Source organism: Silene latifolia, chromosome X (genome assembly GCF_048544455.1).
Source record: "Silene latifolia isolate original U9 population chromosome X, ASM4854445v1, whole genome shotgun sequence".
Taxonomy (NCBI): domain Eukaryota; kingdom Viridiplantae; phylum Streptophyta; class Magnoliopsida; order Caryophyllales; family Caryophyllaceae; genus Silene; species Silene latifolia.
The window spans coordinates 298,487,544-298,501,587 of NC_133537.1; positions in this window are offsets into that span (position 1 = coordinate 298,487,544).

A 14,044-nucleotide genomic window follows, 5' to 3' on the forward strand; every position below is an offset into this window, starting at 1 on the left:
GTTGTTTATACCATGTCGGTTTAATCCGGGTACGATGATTAACTTGACTAATTACAAAGAAATGAACTTAACATGATTAGTTCAAATCAAACTTTTTACATTTTATTTGTAAATTATACTTTTCAAACATGCAAATCCGACAACGAACGTTACTAACACAACAGAAATTATTCCGAGTCATGCAAATAACATTTGCAAATCATTCATCATAAATACGGTTTTAAATAACCTTTTCAAGAACCAAGAGACGCCCCCTTAGGTCGGCTCATTGCTCAGCCCTAAGAGGCCGCCTGCTTTCTTGTCTAAAAACCTGGCAGAGCCCTTCCTCTCGCCAATAGGCTCGCGCCCCAATGGGGCTGCCTGGCACTGTTCTGCCTCGTTTTTAGCACTTGTCTAGGGCGATCCTGATTAAGGTTTATCTGCATACGTGACGGATCAGATTGACGAGTTTGCATTTCATACTTTGTCTTTTAAACACATTTTTTCAAATAAAGGATCGTGTTAAGCATCATAACCCGAACTTGGTAAGACATACCCATTCTACCCTTAGGGTCCACTTTTTAGTGTGCTCACATGATAAGGAACATTTTCACAAACTACACCTCTTCGATTCATGATCGAGAGGAATTCTCTCAAATCAATTTCTCGAGTCACCAAACAGAATTTACCGTCGTGACCCTCACACTTTAAGGTCCTAACAACTCGCTTAGGCACACATTCAGAACTACGATCTGGTTTGATTTCACTTCACGTGAATACGTAGGCAGTCCTTCAAGAACACAACCATACACGTCAATTTCAATTGTCAACACACACGCAGAACTACGATCTGGTTTGATTTTGAAAACACGCGAATACGTAGGCAGTCCTCCAACAAGGACACAACCGCGCACCCATCTCAATCTCAACCATCAACATCAATCCTCAAAACCAGCCCAGCCAGCTACAGAATATTAATCTCATACATCTTTACTGGGGGCTTCTTCCTTAAGACGTCGCCCATTCCATGTTTTGTCAAATTCCCACCTTCTCACTCTAGGGGCTTCTCTTTCGAGATGCCACCCATGCTTTATCCTCAAACATCTTTTGAGTCTCAACTACAGTCCAAAATAAACCACCTTTAGTCTAGTGCTCGGTTCGGACGATGACAAGGTCTTGGTTCCGCTCTCCGAATCATTATACCTCGAGAAGGCATCTCTAACAAGCAAACGGAGGCAAGATGTCCGAAGATAATTAATTCGGGTTCCCCAGCCGAGCGGACCTTCTACCTCAGGGATTTGATACGCGTTGTCACCCTTTCTTAGCTAAGGAGTTGCACACACATAAGCAAGTTCTGTCAGAGTCACCCCTGTGTCGTGTCGATACTGAATTTGTATCACGTTTACGACCTCCTATTTGTCAGTCTGTCAGTATGCGTCCGTGTATGTCAATGTCGCAACGGTCACGTGTCTCCAATCTATCAAATCAAGGATCTACGAGCAACAAGACTCAATTTTAAGCTTCATAACTTTCAAAACTCCTATCTCCTCTCACGCGAGATATTACGCGCTAATTGCTTACATGCTTATGTGCTTATATGCGTGCATGCCTACATGCTTATCTATGCGACTGCGGATTTGTGTGGTCACTAACCATGCAGGTAATCTGAAGTAGAACAAATGCACTCCAACAGAGCACTGGGTTCTTCCCGACAAACATCGACCCATCAAGTCCAAGGGCTTTAACCCCTTCGATCACATGGCGTATGCTACCTCCCAACGAGCAGCAACTCATATCCCCGGCGATTCCTAAGAAGTTTCTAACTCCCCAGCGACTGCCGATTTTCAAATGGAAGTCACGCATGCTATTTCCCAAAGTCGATCTTTCGATCATCGATGGCTGGCGAGCCTAAAAACGAACCTTCAACATGGCTGGCGAGCCTCGAAACACACCTTCAACATAGCTGGCGAGCGTTTGCACGCACACAAGAAGCAATTCAAGGATATATCCCAAAGATGCCTCAGGTATGACTCCTTCCTATGGCTGGAGAGCCTCAAAACGTACCTTCGACATAGCTGGCAAGCCTTTGCGCGCACACAAGAAGCAATTCAAGGACATATCCCGAAGATGCCTCAGGTATGACTCCTTCTTATGGCTGGCAAGCCTTTATACGTAGTCTAATGGACTTTAAACGACCCACATCGAAGTCGACAAACTTTAAAATGTTCCCGACGGCAGGTCCTTGACTCGAATCCCCGAGTCGTCTCGACGTCGCCCTTCCCGACGGCAGATCCTTGACTCAAACCCTTTTGAGCCGCCTCGACGTCGCAAGGTTCTGCAGGTTGTAATCTTCGATTGACCTAGAGGCCATACTTTGACTTTCGCCCTGTCCAAGGCTCAGTCAAAGTGGGGGCTCTGTAGATACCCAGTATCTGCACCTTCCAAAAACCACCCGATGGTGATCGGGCTGTAACGTGTTTTTGATATGCGTGCGTGGATTGGCTATACATGAGACGGTTTAATGCACTACTCGAATATGAAAAATGATTTCAAAAATGGTTTTCTAACTTCATTTGCATTAAAATAACACTATTTAGAGTTAAAACCGTCTTCGGACCCAAAACCGACTCAGAAACCCACAACTCGAGTCAACCCAAATCCCGAATGTCAAAAATAATGCCATGAATGCCTTTATCATGTCATTTCCATTAAAATGACCCTAATTAGAGTCAAAACCGTCTTCGGGCCCAAAACCGACTTAGAAACCCGCAACTCGAGTCAACCGAAATCTTGAATGTCGAAAATAATGCCATGAATGTCTTTATCATGTCATTTCCATTAAAATGACCCTATTTAGAGTCCAAACCGACACCGGGCCAAAAACCGACTCCAAATTCAAATCCCAACTCTCACGGTCAAACCCGAGTCAAGCACACAAAATACCTACCTCAAGTAACACCTAAAATCATATTATTAGATGCCCATATTGTTACACGATATCTCATTGCAATACCACATATCAAACCAACCAAACAATGGATGGAGAATTGGCCACGTCCAAATTGAAAAGGACAATGCACCCTCTTGTATCACAAGGTAGCTCGCGCCTCTTTAGGGTGTCTGCTTAGCCTCTAAGCTAACTCAACCGACCTACCACCCCACATTTATATTTAAATACCACCCTTAACACACCAAAAAACTCACGCGAGAGTCCGCCCCCTCCTTCTCCCTTAAACTTCTAGACTCGACTTTTTAAGTCACAAAATCGACACACGTGTTTACGACCTACCGATCGTAAACACAAGCCTTACACAATTTGTTTGGTACCGTCGCCGTGCATTCGACCGACCCATTTGACTAACTCAATTCATCAATCAACATGTTTTAATTAACATATTTTCAACACATTTTCAATACAAAATCCTTTTTTAAGGCACTCTTTTAAACTTCTTTGATCGTGAGTAGTCGCTACGAGAAAACCGTCTCTAAAGTCGTCTACGTCGCAAACATCAAAATACGTAAGTTTGAGGGTGTAAATATCTCATTTATTTCATGTCTTTACTGTTTTTATGAGTTTATATGCATGAACAATGCATAACACGATTCAAATATAGGTTAGACGAGCCAAAACCGAGTTTTGGCCTGAGACAGGAGCTCCTTGCTATGCAGCGAGGCTCGCGCCTCTTGTAAGTGTCCAGGACAGACTCATCCGTTTTGTTCTCGTCTTTCCTCTTTATTTTATTTCTTATTTATAATCGGTTTTTACCATTTTAATTCACTTTTATGACAAACTTTTTAACCATAAATCATAATCACCCTTGGTTCCTAATACCATGACGGTTTAATCCGTGTCTCGGTGATATTAATTGGTTAATTACATTTTAAAGGAAATTTTTTTCTTTTATTTACCATTCCAATTCATTTTTATGACAAATATTTTGACCATTAGAAAAATCATCCTTGGTTCCTTATACCATGACGGTTTATTCCGTGATTCGATGATTTTATGGTTAATTACATTTAAATGGATATTTTAACACCCTTTTATTTTATTTACCATTTTTCTCATTTGTTTACATTTGTAAATATATTAGTCATAATTCATAATCATCCTTGGTTGTTTATACCATGTCGGTTTAATCCGGGTACGATGATTAACTTGACTAATTACAAAGAAATGAACTTAACATGATTAGTTCAAATCAAACATTTTACATTTTTATTTGTAAACTATACTTTTCAAACATGCAAATCGGACAACGAACGTTACTAACACAATAGTAATTATTCCGAGTCATGCAAACAACATTTGAAAATCTTTCATCATAAATACGGTTTTAAATAACCTTTTCAAGAACCAGGAGACGCCCCCTTGGGTCGGCTCATTGCTCGCGCCCTAAGAGGCCGTCTGCTTTCTTGTCTAAAAACCTGGCAGAGCCCTTCCCCTCGCGAATAGGCTCGCGCCCCAATGGGGCTGCCTGGCACTGTTCTGCCTCGTTTTTAGCACTTGTCTAGGACGATCCCGATTATGGTTTATCCGCATACGTGACGGATCAGAATGACGAATTTGCATATCATACTTTGTCTTTCAAACATATTTTTTCAAATAATGGATCGTGTTAAGCATCATAACCCGAACTTGGTAAATGGATGTTTAGTTTCCGTTTTCACATGCAAATCAATCTACATCCAACTTTGACACCAATTTCTTGGTACATGCCTAAGAAACCGACTTAGGAAATATTCACATGTTAGGTTAAAACTTTTGGATGTGCATTCATGCATTTACACCGTTTTATCAACTTTTGCACTTAAACAACCACGATCGATCAGTAGAGGCCGCTAACGCGGGCGGGATTGGGTGTCCGATTAAAGGGCTTCCCAATACGTACCCTCACCCCTTACTCAGAACCTTTGGATAGTGGATGGCCTTATCCAGGGCGTACGAGAGTCATTTTAGGCATAGAATGCTAAAAGGGGGGCGAGTCCTTATCTTTAGTACCTATGTCAAACACTGCTTTGTGCTTCGTTTGACCGAGGTATAAAGTGGATTTCGAACGGGTTCCAAGCATCCCACAAATGCTTGGTGGCGACTCCAAACATCTCTATATCGTTTCGAAACCTTTGCCGAGTCAAAACCGACCGATCTAAAGCGATCCGGTCGAAAGCATTTTTACGCCACCGAGCGTGGCTTTCAAAAGACCGCTGCATGTCCACAATTTGGCTTGGCGTGCAGGTGGCCCGTGCCTACGGACCGATAGGTGGCCCAATTCCACAGACCGGCCTGTGGCCCATGTCCACACATTCTTTCTCTATTTTTCCTAATTTCTTCAATTTAATAACATTATTCAATCAAATAATCACAAAAACTGGAGTAATTCAAGTCGAAACACAAATTAATTTATTATTTTCGTTCTATTTGATTTATACATGCATCAATCGTCAATTTTTGCCCAAAATTTGCAGAAACCCTAGCTCGAATCGACAAAACGAAGGTAAGCGTAGATTATATAAGTCAACATATGTTATTTTGCGAGTCATTTCAATTTCTACTCCGTTAGTATGCTTGTGTATCATATCGTTGACATTTGATTGATGATTTATTATCATAATCCTGAAAATTTGTTGGTAACCTAGATTAGCACACCGACTGTTTGTTAAAATGTTTAGTTGAATTTAGAAACTCAATTATTGTAATGAAAAAACGTGGTTATTTAATAGTTATTTAAATGCAGAAACGCGGTTATTGTAATATACAAACCCAGTTATTGTAATGTACAAACTCAGTTATTGTGGTGTAGAAACACTGGTATTTGTAGTTATTGTAACGTAGAAACTCGGTTATTGTAATGAATAAATTGTGTTCTTGTATTGAGATGAAACTCAAATATATTCAAATTTCTTGTTCACTCGTTAGTTGTTGTAACATTACATCTCGATTATTGCATTACTTAAACCCAGTTATTCTATTATTAAAACTCAGATATTGTATCTCGTAATTACTTCTTGGGTGTTCTGGTAAGTAATATTCTGTTTTTTGGTGATTTGCAGGTCGAGTCACGATATACGCGGATAATTGACGTTCAATGGAACAGTACAAGAAAAACGGTTTTGGGCAACAAAAAAATTCGTCGCACAAAGCGTGTAATTCGTCGCCCAATCATTTGTGCGACGAAAACCAAGTCGTCGTGGGTTCGACGCCCATTGTAGCTTGTGCAATGATATTGTTGTTCGTCACCCATGATGTACTTTGTGCAACAAATTTATGTTGTTGCCCAATTAAGCGTATGTAGAGAAACTCAGTTATTGTAATGTAGAAACTCTGATATTTGTAGTTATTCCAATGTAGAAACTCAATTATTGTAATGTAGAAACTTAGTTATTGCAATGTAAAACTTTGGTATTTGTAATTATTGTAATGCAGAAACTCGGTTATTGTAATGAGTAAATCGTGTTATTGTATTGAGATGAAACTCAAATATAATCAAATTTCTATCTTGTGTTTGGTTTTATGTTGTTTAATTGAATAACTAGTTATTTTCATTCAATCAATAATTGAGATTGGTTAATGCAATTGCAAAATCAGAAAAATGAAATAATAATATATAACAAGGTTAAAAAAAACCACTTACTTTCATTATATAACTTTCCAACACATTACATTTAAACATCTACAACAAATTATATCTAAGCATCATTATCATTACATCTAAGCGTTTCAAATAATACATCTAACAGTGGTAACATCACAAATATTACATATATTTATCTCCGATACTACGTCTAAAAGTATTTCTTCCAACGAAAATAGCGTCTTGTCGTTGTTTTCACCATTTTTCCGCCAGTATTTCTTCCTGGCGAGAACCATATTTTGCCTATTGATGAGGGCTGAATCCGCAGAAAAAAAAGCTCACTGAAAGATCTAAATGCAAAAAAAGGGGGTAAGTTATAAATAATTATGCAACTATAAGCAAATTATATAAGACCACAACAATAAATCCAAATTGAAATAACTAAGTTAAAACAATACAATAACTAAGTTTGAATAATAGAATAACTCGGTTAAAGCAATAAAATAACTATTATTAACAGAATATATTCTAACATATATAGCAAACAAGAAGTAACTAGAAAATACAATAACTGAGTTAGAATAATACAATAACTCGGTTAAAATAATACATTAACTGTTATTTACAGATTAACACAGTAAACAAGAAATAACTACAAAATACAATAATTGAGTTTGAATAATACAATAACTCGGTCAAAGCAATACAATAACTAACACCAACAGATAAAGTTCGACAGTTTGATGCTTGAGACATCCTGATTGTTGTACAAAGTGAGTTTCTTACTTTCTGAAGTCTCAAACAGTGACACGGACTAAATATCATACATAAGTACAAACAGAAGTACAACGAATCAACGAGAATGAAGCGGATAATAAATAAGAACGATAATGAAAACGCATAAATCAGACCTAGAAAAACAAAATTAGTACTTACCCATAGTGAAATTGAAGAGAAATACTAAGATGAAGCGAAAGCGACAACGAATCTCCTTAATTGATGACGAATTCTAACGAGGATGATAAAGATTGAGGATGAAGATTGAGTTTGTAGCCTGCAATTTGAAGGAATTTGATGAAGATTGAATTCAACAATGTTGAACGCTGTCGTCGTTCTTTTTTTCTTTTCTTTTTTTTTGTTCTGGCTTTTTAGGGGGGAAAGAGGAGAGAGATTTTGATTTTACTAATAATGAGGGATATGGAGAGAAAAGTGTGTATTTATAGGTTAAGCAAGATTTAATCTCAACCCTCCATCTTAGTTTAGATTAATGGTCTAGATTTAGAGGGGTAACTCACCAAGAATGACCCAAATCATATGATCCTATATATATATATATATATATATATATATATATATATATATATATATATATATATATATATATATATATAGAGAGAGAGAGAGAGAGAGAGAGATGAGTTCAAATGAGTCCACCTAAAACGGTGAGTCCACTAAGTGCTCATCTTAGCCATTGATCTTCTAAGATTGATGGTTGAGATTTTAAAATTTGAAGATGAAAACTTTAGTGTTTTATAAATGAAACTTTAATTTATGAGTGTAACTTTAATTCTTTACAATTATAACTTTAATATTTAAGGTAATTTTATAAATAAAAATTTAGATTTATGTTATAAAATTTTATTTTAAATATATAAAATTGATTTTTGAACGTAACTTTAGTGTTTTACGAGTGGAACTTTAATACTAAAAAATGAAACTTTAATTTTTTTAGACAATTTCTAATATTAAAATTTGAATTTATTTAATTTTACAGATTTATAAATGTAACTTTAATGTTATACGATTGAAACTTTAATAAAAAAAATTAAAACTTTAATTTTTTTGAACAATTTCTAATATTAAAATTTGAATTTATTTAATTGTACAGATTTATAATTTCTATGTAAATATTATAATTTTTTGAATGTAACTTTAATGTTTTACGATTGTAACTTTAGTCATAATTTTTGAAACTTTTTTTTTTAGTGAATTTACGTAATGTAAGTCCTTGACAAGTATAATTAGTCAGCGTAACTTTAGTCCATATAAACGTAACTTTAGTTCATATGCGTTGTAACTTTAATCCATGCCGCTGAAACTTTATATTACTAACCACCCACAACCACCCCTACTTTCACCAACCACCATGACGTCACCCTGCAGCTGCCGCCACCACGAACCACCTTTCGAAAAAGAAAAAAAATCTGAAAACGAAAAGAAAAAAACAAAGACGTCACCCTGCAACTGCCGCCACCACGAACCACCATTCGAAAAAGAGAAAAAAAAATGATCTGAAAACGAAAAGAAAAAAAATTAAAGAGAAAGGTGGCAGCCACGACATCATCACCACCCCATCCCCATAAAAGACCCACCACCAAAAAGAATAACCACCATAGATCTGAAAACGAAAAGAAAAAAAAAAAGTAGCAGCCACAACCGCGACAAGACCAATAAAAAAAAGCGTCGGTGGTGGAGCGCGTGACGGGTGGCAGCAGCAGCAGGGTGGCGGTTGATCTGAGAAAAAAAGAGGACAGGATAGTTATGGTGGTGGTTGTGGGTGAAGGCTTTGGTAGATTTGGGGTGTGAGGGGAAGGGGCGGCGTCGGCGTAGTACCGGCGGTGGTACTGGCGGCGGCGGCAGCTCAGGTGAGGGGAAGGGGCGGCGTTTATGGTTGGTTGGTGAGTGATGAGAGAGGTGGAGAGAGAAAAAGGGAGGAAGAGAGAGAAGTGAGAGGCAGTGAAATGAATATAAATTAGGTTTTGGTGTGTTTTATATAGGCTCTTTATTTTTAGATTTAATCTTAGCCCTTCATTTTGTTACAATCTAAGGGTTGAGATTAGGGCTTACGGACTCATGTAAAGAGGTGGACTCTCTTGATCCCTCAGCACCCCGTAGTGACATTCACATAAACATCCATCCCATCCAACACTATTATAAGAGACATACACAACACATGCAATGACTCCCTTGACACCCCGTAGTGACCAGCTCAAAGTTGTAAGGGCCAAATTACGGCCTTAGGACGTCTCCTAAGCCTTTGCGGTAGATCCAAACAACTCCTACCCTGGTTCATTTTAGTTAGACACCCTATGTTCATTTTGTTCATTTGTTTTAGGTTCCAAAATTGTCGCTCTGATACCACTCTGTAACACCCATATACACCAAGGTGCTACCATCTCGGTTGCCCGAGGTAAATTATATCAAATAGACCATCCAACAACGTTTATTAAAAGATAAAAACTATTTAACAAAATACAACTCAAAGTTTAGCCAAAACTTATTACAACCAAAACAACCAAAAAGGAACTAATGTATAAATGTCAGCGGAAGCTAGCTAAGCAATCAGTGATGACTCGACCCCATCCAAAACTCGCAAGCTATCCTCAACCATACCTGCTAATCAACTGCTCACCATCCCCGAATGGATCACCACAGATTTGAAAACAATAACGGGGTCAATCAACTGTATAACCAAGATAAGAATTCACAAACACAACCAATACAACCAACCCAATTGTAGTATCATTCTCCAAACTCCATTAATAACCAGTAACCGACTACACACCTAAGTGTGTAGCCCTGCAAAGGTTATCCATAGCAACAGGTAACCCTCAATGCCAGTGGGGGACCGCAGTCTTTCCCACCTAAGCCCCGCTCTTCGCAACGAGTGCATCCAGATCATTAATGTGCATGTTACCCTTGTGACGGGAGCCACACGGGGCGAACATGGGGTTGGAACTATCTCCCGAACATGGTCCCATAACAACAATATCAATCACAATATCATTTCCACCAATATCAATCCAATGAAACATAGTAATCAATCAATCACAATCACAATAAATCTCAAATCAATTAAACAATCAACTGAGTAGGAAAACTCTACCTTATTCGCAAAATCGGAAATCAACAACAACAACGACGCTAGAATTGTTCTTCTACGAACTCGTCACCTAGCAAGAATAAACAACAACACTATATCACAAACCATACTAATCAACCTTAACCCATATCCTTATCAATTAGGACAAACCCTAAAAGACAACCACAAACTGATTAACAAAGTACTAGAGACTTACCAATGAAATCGGTACGGAAAGACGGGATGTAGACTCACGATCGATCAACTAGCCTTGGGAGTGATTAGGGTGATTAGAGAAGTGGTAAACGTAGTTTAGGTTTTTGTTAAATGATTTAGTAACTGGTAATACGAAATATATAACCTCTAATCACCTTAATCAAATTATGGAAATTAATCCCGTCAGACCGGGTACTCGGTCGAGTACCTGGGGTACTCGGCCAAGTACGACCTACTTGGCCGAGTATCTCACAACTCGGCCGAGTGTTCCCAGACCACTAGCCTGTTTTAAAACACTTGATAGCCTAGTCGACCGAGTATGGACTACTCGACCGAGTAAGCTAAGACCAGAAAACTGTAGTATTACAGGTACAATACTACAAGAGGTGCTACAAAAGGCTCTAATGGTCTGATCAGGCACATCAACACTATGCAAAGACTTCTTACCTTTACCGACAGAGGCCACCGGGTCAAACGGAAAAGCAACACGCTTACCAGTAGGGTTCACGGCAAGTCTGTCAACCACAGCAAGAAGCTCACGACTAGCTTCAGAATTGTTTGGATCAAGATGTAAAACATGCTCAAATTTATCTAGGGCATCTTTGAGTAGATTCAACTGCTTAAAAGCTAATAAGGCTCTACGATAAAGGGCTTTGACATTGGTGGGGTTAAAATGTAAAACAAATTTGCAGTAACGGCTAGCCAGATCATAATGAGAGAGTTTCAATTCGCAAGCTGCTAATTAAGAACAAGGGCTAGGGCTAAAGAAGAGGTAGCCTGCTGTTCACAACAAGGCAAAAAGCCAACAAAGCATAGAAAATTTAAGGCTTCTTTGTAAAGGCTACTTGCAAGCGATATGTTTCCTTTCTTAAAAAGAGAATTTCCCCTATCCTTCATTAGTTGAATAGAGGAAAAACATGGTTCTCCTAAACTCATGTCAGATCCGTATCGTACACAGCGTCGTCTTCGTAAATAAACAACTCACTAAGATGGTAAAAAAGATTGATAATCCATTGGAAAGGAAAAAGAGAAACAAGGAAAGTAAGATGGAAAAAAAAGGAAGAAAACAGAGTTAAAGAAAAATAGAGTCGGACAACAGAAGAGTGGAAATTTACTACAACCTACCCACCCACCCCCGCAACACCAACCCAAACAAACCACCTCCGCCAAACACGCGACCAAGGAAAAAGATATGCACCAGTTGAAGACAACAGTCCCGACAACCTCAGGCCACACCCAAAGGAATACAGAGTTAAAGAAAATTGAGGGCGAAGCCTTAAAATAGACGACTTTATAGCAAACTGGAGTTTTCACCTTACAAATGTCGCTACTCAATCCCAAAGACCGACATAAAGAAGAAGGGTGGACAAATCGACATACCAACTAAGATACGGCCCAAGAATATGGTTGAACAACACCTATTATGGCCAATAGAACGACAAGTCACAGCAAAGCTAAATCACCTCGGGACACATGGATAAAATAGAGGTTGTAGAACAGGTGGTACAAAATGGAGCTAGGACGCGGAAAAATTCTTGGTCGAGCGCTTGAAATCGCCGGAGATCATCCTTAGGACATGCCACATCTCCGGCGGCGCCGGAGGGGAGGAGGGAGGGCCAGAGAGGATATCAGTGGTAGTAGATCAAGATTACTTAAGGGAGGAGGAAAAGTAGAGAGAAAGGAGAGAGTTTTGTTTCTCTCTCTAGATAGCTTCGGTTATGTGAGTTTGTGGGTACTATTATACTAGTATTACACCAACACTACTATTAGGGCATTAACAATAAGGGATTCATAAAAAGGTTTATCCATTATTTTAGAAGTTTGTCGATAAACCTATCTATTATTGGATAAAGTTAAGAAGTTTGATCTATGAGAATAGTTACTTTTTTTTATACAGGTTCGTTGATAGTAAGTGGGTCCTTTTGTGTAAGTTTATTGTTGTGTATGTATTTTCTTTGTTTGTGGACCCATATTATGAACCTTCAAATTTTTGGTTTATTGTTATAAAGAGGTTGATTGTTAGAAAGGTTTGTATGGTGGATGATTTGGCATAAGATGAATCTCAAAAGTGGTTTATCTATTACTAATGCCCTTAATGGCTTAGTGCTACAAGTTTATAACTACCTCCACAATTGTTTTAGTAATGATTATCTCCCACCTCCTAGAAATATACTCACTCCGTCCCGATCACTTTCTTACCTTTAGCTTGACACAAAGATGCAGAAAAGAATAAAGTACTAATTATTTAATGATAAGTGGGTTAAATTGAGTGTGGATGATCAAATTGTTCATCGGCAACATTTTCAAAATAGAAAGGTAAACAATTAATTGAGACACCCCAAAATAAAATAGGTAAACAAATGACCGTGATATAAGGGAGTACATATTTTTACACATTTGCTGATTACCATATATCATGTTTTATAAAAAATATGAAACATCCATAAAAAAGTGGTAGATTTAAATTAAGTAAAAATGTCAGTTAATTAATCACTAAACTAATATAAAATCTATGAATCAACTTTACAGTTTATAAAACCTCAATTATTATTGTAATTTACTTTGTGGAATAATTTCAATTGTAATTTGTGCTTTTAAAAAGTGAATTATGATAGTTGTTGATGTGACCATAATTTGAGCATATTTAGCCCCCGAATTAGCCTTGTTCCCATGCTTTTTGGTGCATATTTGGGTCATTTATTGTCTTTAGTCCTTTGTTTTGCATATTCTTTGAGATTTTGATCCCTTGGTAGGAAAGGAGTGCAAACCTTGCATTTTCATGGCAAAATGAAGCTAAATTGATTAAATTCAATGACCAAGCATCAAAGAGAAGACAAGACTAGAAGGCCTGTGTACATACTATAGTAGATGGGTAATGATGAGAAAAGATTCTTGCATCCCCGAGGAAATCCTCAAGGATTTTATGAAGAGAAAGGAAGAAAAGAAGAAAGGAAGAAGCTGTAAGAGAATCCGAGCGGATTGCCCACAATCCGCCCGTCCAAGAGGATCAATCCGAGCGTCTTCTTCAGCTGGACGCCCGTCCAGAACCACCACAATCCGCCCGTCCACCCCACGAATCCGCTCGTCCAACAAGAAGACAATCCGCTCGTCCCGTGCCCTGGACGCTCGGATTGTGTGACAGCTATTTCAGCTTCTACATGTTTTATGAAGGATGCGCATATTTTTCTAAGACCAGCAAAAAGGAGACCGGAGTCTCCCTTGAGACCGGCGATTCCTCAAGGACTTAATCGTCATTTAAGCCCTTAGTAAACCCTAATTTATGTACCTAATCCCCACTATAAATACCCCATTAGTCTAATTAGATTATCATGTTCTTTTTAGCAATCTCTAGTGTAGTTTATATCAATCAAATATCTCTTTAATCTTGTAATCAACATTTAATCAAGTTTTAATA